Source organism: Nicotiana tomentosiformis, chromosome 8, assembly GCF_000390325.3.
Source record: "Nicotiana tomentosiformis chromosome 8, ASM39032v3, whole genome shotgun sequence".
Taxonomy (NCBI): domain Eukaryota; kingdom Viridiplantae; phylum Streptophyta; class Magnoliopsida; order Solanales; family Solanaceae; genus Nicotiana; species Nicotiana tomentosiformis.
In genome coordinates this window covers 65,827,351-65,834,270 of record NC_090819.1, presented here as the reverse complement: position 1 = coordinate 65,834,270, position 6,920 = coordinate 65,827,351, and the positions used below count along the sequence as shown (strand labels likewise).

The following is a 6,920-nucleotide window of genomic DNA, read 5'->3' as shown; positions in this document are numbered from 1 at the left end:
AGGCCAGTCAGTAAGAGGTCATCCCAAAGGCGGAGGACATGTTGGTGAGGCTCAACCCCATTGTTATGCATTTCTAGCTAGAGCTGAGGCAAAGTCGTCCGATGCAATTATTACAGGTATTATCTCAGTCTGTCATAGAGATACTTCTGTGTTGTTTGATCGGGGTTCTACATATTCTTATGTGTATTTATATTTTGCTTTAAATTTGAGTATGCCTCGTGATTCTCTTGATATTACTATTTCTGTGTCTACACTGGCTGGAGATTCTATAGTAGTTGATAGGGTGTACCGGTGTTGTGTTGTTACTATTAATGGTTTTGATATTGTAATAGATCTTTTGTTATTGGATATGGTGGATTTCGAGGTCATTCTTGGTATATATTAGTTTTCTCCGTATCACTCTATCTTGGATTGCCATGACAAGTATGTGATTTTAGCCATGCCGGGGTTGCCTAGATTAGAGTGGAGAGGGACACGCGGTCACTCCACTAGGGGGTTTGTTTCATATTTGAAGGCTCAGTGTATGGTGGGGAAGGGGAGTTTAGTGTATTTGGCTTATATATATGATTCTAGTGCAAAGGTTCCTTTTATGGATTCAGTACGGGTTGTGAGTGAGGTTCCTAAGGTATTTCCTACAGATTTTTTGGGTATGCCACTCGACAGGGATATTGGATTTTATATTGATTTATTTTCGGGCACTCAGCCTATTTCTATTCCACCACACTGTATGGCTCCAGCTGAGTTGAAAGAATTGAAAGATAAGTTGCAGGATTTTCTTGACAAGGGATTCATTAGACCTAGTGTCTCACCTTGGGGTGCGCTGGTGTTGTTTGTAAGAAAAAGGACAGATCAATGAGGATGTGCATAGATTATCTACAGATGAACAAGGTCACTATCAAGAACAAGTATCCGTTACCTAGGATTGATGATTTGTTTGACCATCTTCAGGGTGTCAAGGTGTTTTCCATTTGATTAGATCTGGCTACCATCAAGTGAAATTTACGGCATCAAATGTCCCTAAAATAGCTTTTAGTACTCAATATGGTCATTACGAGTTCTTGGTGATGTCGTTTGGCTTGACTAATGCTCCAACGGCCTTCATGAATTTGATAAACTGAGTGTTCAAGCCTTATTTGGATTCGTTCATGATTGTCTTCATTGATGATATTCTGGTTTACTCCCGTAGTAGAGAGGAGCATGAGCAACACCTACAGATTGTACTTCAGACTTTGAAGGATCGTCAACTATATGCCAAGTTTTCGAAGTGTGAGTTCTGATTAGACTCAGTTGCCTTTTTGGGTCATGTTGTATCTTCTGAAAGTATCAAGGTGGATCCTAAGAAGATTGAGGCAGTTTGGAACTGGCCTAGACCTACTTTAGCTATAGAGATTCGAAGCTTCTTGGGTTTGGCAGGTTACTGTCGTCGGTTTGTCAGATGGTCCGACGCGTGTGAAGATAGCTTTCAAAAGCTCAAGACTGCCTTGGCTACAACTCCAGTGTTGGTGTTGCCCACATGTTCGGGAATTTTACGCCGTGTATTGTGATGCATTGCGTATTGGACTTGGCAAGGTATTTATGCAAAATGATAGGGTGATTGCCTACGCGTCTCGTCAGTTGAAGGTCCATGAGAAGAATGATTCTGTGCATGATTTGGAGTTGGCGGCTGTTGACATCCAATTTTGTCCCACCTTTCTTCCAAACTATTTCTTTAAGCTTCTAATAATACGAATATAAAATAGGCATTCCATTATTTTTAACACAAATTGACTTATTTGTTGTTATTATTAAAACTATTACTACTATAGGTATTTTTATAATAATAATAATTATTATTATTGCAAAATACATTTCCTTTTCCTTTATATAATTAATTAATAATATTTCTTTAATTCTATATGTTATAAATATTTAATCTTATGATGGCATTTTACTTAACAATTAATGTAGGTTATTTAGCAATTTTTAGCTATCATAATTATTTTAAGGCGCAATAAATAGTTTGATTAATATAACGTTTTAAAATAAAGTAGTATTATATAATATAACTAATAAAATAATTTTAAATCTAAATAGAAGCCCGAAGAAATATACAAGGAAGATGGAAAATAAAAAATTAGCATCCTATAACAACACATAACAGGAATTGACAACTTTTTAGCCTTATATTAGGTTTGACAAAGATAGCCCCAAACAATTGGCATTATATAGCCAAATCTTAAAAAAATTACTCTCTTTTATATTCTTTATAAAAAAAAACTACACGCTTATTTTGGCTTCCCACCCCTTTTATCTCCTTGTATTTATTCTTCTATCTCTTCTCTTTTCTCTCATAGTTTAGCAAATTTTCTTACAAATTATGCAAAAAAAATCAGTGGGATGAAAAGGTAAGGTTGATCTCACATCAGAGAAAATCAGAAGCAAAAACTAAGAGAGAAAAAATATATTTCAACTTTATTTTTTTTATCTCTTCTTTTTCTAGTTAGATTGAATGAGTGGGTGTGATTGAAATTAGTTGAAAATACCTAAACGAAGCTATATACAAAATTTGAGCAAGATTAGCAAAAACTAAGAGAGAAAAAATATATTTCAACTTTGTTTTTCTTCTCTCTTCCTTTTTTTGTTTGGATTGAATGAGTGGGTATAATTGAAATTGGTTGAAAATGCCTAAATAAGGCTATATACAAAATTTGAGCAAGATTAGAAGTGATTTAGACTGGTTTCAGATAAAAAATCAGACCTAAAAATCTAATTGCGACATATGTATATCACGTTGTATATCGTGTACATCAGTGTATATCACACACAAGTTTTTAAGGACGTCTGTGTATATCACTTTGTATACCGTGTATACAACACAATTTGTTTATGGAGGCCCGTGTATATCACATTTTATATCGTATATATAACACAAATATTTATGGATATACACAGACACACAAAATATACATGAGATATCACTGATGTACATAGAGATATACACAGATTACAATAGGGGATACACATGTGGAGTAGTCTTGAACTTGAGTTTTCAATCTGAAATGTGTTATACAAAGAAGTAAAATAAAATTTTAATAATTGTTTTTGATATACACATTATTATTATGTTATACACTGTGATATATAGATAATATAATTATTAATTATTGATAAAAAAGGAATTGTTTTATATAGCATGTTTAAGCAAGTTCTAAAATATAAAAACAATAAATATAATTGCGGGAGTAAATAATATTTTGGTATACAAAGAAAATTAATTTTTGATATACACAAAGAAGAAAAATAAACTTATGATATCTATTTTGGTATACACATGTCTGATGTGCTATACACTATGATATACAAATAATACAATATTTTTATTGTGATATACATTGATATAACGACAACAATAACTATATATATAATTTTATATTATCGATATACAAAGAATAATATTATTTATATACAAAGAATGAAAATAAAATTTTAATATACATGTTGACATAGACAAAGAAGAAAAAAAAAGTTGTGATATGTATATTATTATTGTGATATACATTTATTGGCTATTTGATGCAAATATCTATAACTAGGGCTATTTTCTGCCAATTATATGGGTATATTGTTTTACCATGCCAAAACCCGAAGGAAAATGGTCAGCATTCAATAGCCCAAAAAGCTTGTATTTTCAGCCACTTCAAATCAGCCCACATAGCAGCCCAAAATCCATATGCAGCCCAAGAACCTACAACAACTAGGGTCCCACTCTCTCATCTCATACGTTGCCTTCACCTCTTTCCCCTTCGGCTCGAGGTTCGGATCTATTCATGACGAGAGAGTAGATTCGAGATCGACGGTCCCCGTTCACTGCCCACTAAAAGGTAAAATTCGACCTTTCTCTCTCTCGTTTAGAAACTGTGTGTCTGCTTAGAAAATTATGGTAAAAGGGCGTGCATATTCAGATTTAACGGTGTTATTAGTTACTGTTTGGATCTCCATAAGTCATAATATTTGAAATTGATAGTAACCGTGTTCATTACTGTGAATTAGGTATAAATAAATTTACTAGAAATCATGTCTAGGTATTCCTTCAATCGTGTGAAGATATGTGGCAAATTTTGATAGTAGTTGTGGTTTAAAATCATATCTTTAGTTTCCCTTAAAGTTAGAATCATGAACAATATATTTGTGAATTAACATGTCTCCAGAGGTCTAATTTATGATGCTTTTCTTTAACCTCTAGACTAGAATTCATGATTTAGGATTTTTACTGTTTATCACATAGAAACCATGATGCTAAGACTAATTTTATAGAAGTCATGCCTATCGGTTAATATATGAATAATATTTAAGGAAGAATACTTTGTGTTCTTTGGCTCAGACGCTAAATAAATGAACCTGACCTGTTAAATATAAGTTTAAGCCATACACATAGAGCATGTTCACAAGTATTCTATGTTTGCTTGACTAAATGTGTCTGATATTAAGTGGAAATGTTCCAACGCACTGTTTGTTCTCAGTTTAAGGCTAATGTGATTTTACTTTAGTTTATTTCATCTTCAATATGAAGCAAGAATCAGGATTTCTTTCTAACTTCCTCTTTCCTTTTCCTTTTCCTTTTCTTTTTCTTTGTTTACATGACATGACGGAGCTGCTCTCGAGTTCCACTTTGAGACTCTATGCCGCTGTCTAGAACCAGTGTCTATATTATCATCACTCGCTCTATCACCACTGTCTAGAGTCTAGACAAGAGTGGGTTGCTCTGGTGGTAAGCACCCTCCACTTCCAACCAAGAGGTTGTGAGTTTGAGTCACCCCAAGAGCAAGGTGGAGAGTTCTTGGAGGGAGGGAGCCGAGGGTCTATCGGAAACAGCCTCTCTACCCCAGGGTAGGGGTAAGGTCTGCGTACACACTACCCTCCCCAGACCCCACTAGTGGGATTATACTGGGTTGTTGTTGTTGTTGCTGCTGCTCTATCTCCGAAAAAAATCCGAACAGCAAAAAAAAAAAATGGATAAAGAGGCGCTGAAACAGGAATTACAGAAGATGTTATCTTTCTGTTAGGAGCCAAATGGGGCTGTCTATGCTTACTTGATTGATGACTAACATTTTACCGTGTGGTTGTCTTTTAATTTCAGTTGTGTCATTTATTTAAGTTGTGCGGCTAACTTTAAAACCAAGTATTAGCTTCACCTCTAGTTAACAATGAATTACTCACTATGCCCGCATTTGATCACATAGGATCTTCACCTCTAGTTAACAATGAATTACTAACTCTAAAGATCAGTCTTTGGTTTAGTTAAAATGTCGATAATAGCTGCTTTGCGTGGTTCGGTTTTTTAAGGTCTTTTGTTTGGGGTCAATAGTGAATATTGTTTTGATACAAGTCTCTGAATTTTTGACGTAACTGTTTCCTTTTTGTTTGAGGTGAGTCGAAGATGACCCACCTTTCTCTACTTCAAAAGACAATTTTTATAATTTAATTGTACTTTGTCAAACTTTCTTCAAGTCTAACGGTTGATCTTTCGTTTTGGACTTTAGTCCATTTTTTAGGAAATTGTCTCTTTTCAGAATTTTGGTTCTTTAGACTCTAAAAGGAAAAGCAGATTTCATGATACTATACTTTAATGACGGATTCTCTTAAAGTTATGTTTACGTTACTTTGGCATAAAACTATTTTACATTTAGCCTTAATTAACTTTAGTTTGGTCCGTTAACCATTTAATATGAATCTTAAAGGGTGCCTTAAAACCTTCCATTTAGATTAATTGAACCCTTACCTAAAATCTTTAGGTTAAATAGATCATTAATAGAGTTATACATTATTAAATTACTTTAATTAATTTAGATGTTCTAATTCACTATAGAAATAATTAGGCGGCGACTCTTTAACTTTAATCAAACTCAGAATTGTCCATATGTTGTTCCTACTTTAACCAGTTTAAAATTAGGTATAACAGCAACCATTGTTCACGCACTCAAGATTTGGAGGCACCATCTATACGGCGTTCCATGTGAGGTCTATACCGACCATCGGAGTCTCCAGCATCTATTCAAGTAGAAGGACCTTAATTTACAGCAGCGGAGATGGTTAGAGTTATTGAAAGACTATGATATCACCATATTTCACCATGTGCAGTTTGGCTTGCTGGCAGTGGAGAGGCCATTAGCTAGGGGTATCAATGGTTCGGTTCGGCCGGTTATTTTATAAAATTTGTACTATACCAATTTTTCGGTTATTCTATTATGTATAACCAAAATTAGACTTTTTGAAACCGTCTCAATCATGTCGGTTTCTCTTCGGTATCGGTACGGTTCAGTAAATTTTCGGTAATTTTTTTTAATGTCATGTAAAAATCACTAGTAGAAGTAGAATGCAATAACATACGTATTTTTATAGGACTTAGCAAAACTCTCTAAATATTTTTTATAGTTTAAAAAGTGATGAATTAAGAAAATATGAAAGATGGCTAGAGTATAGATCCATCAACTATTCTACATCAGCATAAAAGAAACTAAGCAAATACAAAAACAATATAAATCACTTGACTGGAAAAATATTAACTAACATGGGATTCAAGAATAAAGTCTAGAAGATTAAATATTCAAAAAGATAAATCAAAATTACACCTTGTATAGTAATACAATCTCGATATGTTTAGGTCAATGCACGTGCAGTTAAAAAAAATTCTCTCTCTAGAATTTTTCTCTCAAATTTCCGCTGTCACTGTAGCAGTGAACAGTGCCAAATAATACCGTGAACAGTGACGAAGTCACTATTCATCGCGGACAAAGCTGGAGCTTTAGGCTTCAATGGCCACAATGGCCGGCGACCAACCAGCTTTTCCGGCTGGTCTGCCCCCCAGCGTTGCACAACAACATACAACAACTAACTCCAACCCAGCTCCTCTAGATTACTCGAAAATTTTGAAACCAAATTCT

The 6,920-nt window shown here is 34.2% G+C and overlaps 2 long non-coding RNA genes across 2 annotated transcripts; both read left to right on the top strand.

Moving 5' to 3' along the window:
• Positions 1-3,749: 3,749 nt before the first annotated feature.
• Positions 3,750-6,380, top strand: LOC138896879 (uncharacterized). Its single transcript, XR_011410380.1, has 2 exons — positions 3,750-3,860; positions 5,930-6,380. It is a non-coding gene; the product is annotated as an uncharacterized lncRNA (long non-coding RNA).
• LOC138896880 (uncharacterized) lies at positions 3,867-5,133 on the top strand. The gene is made up of 2 exons (XR_011410381.1): positions 3,867-4,719; positions 4,977-5,133. It is a non-coding gene; the product is annotated as an uncharacterized lncRNA (long non-coding RNA).
• Positions 6,381-6,920: the final 540 nt, after the last annotated feature.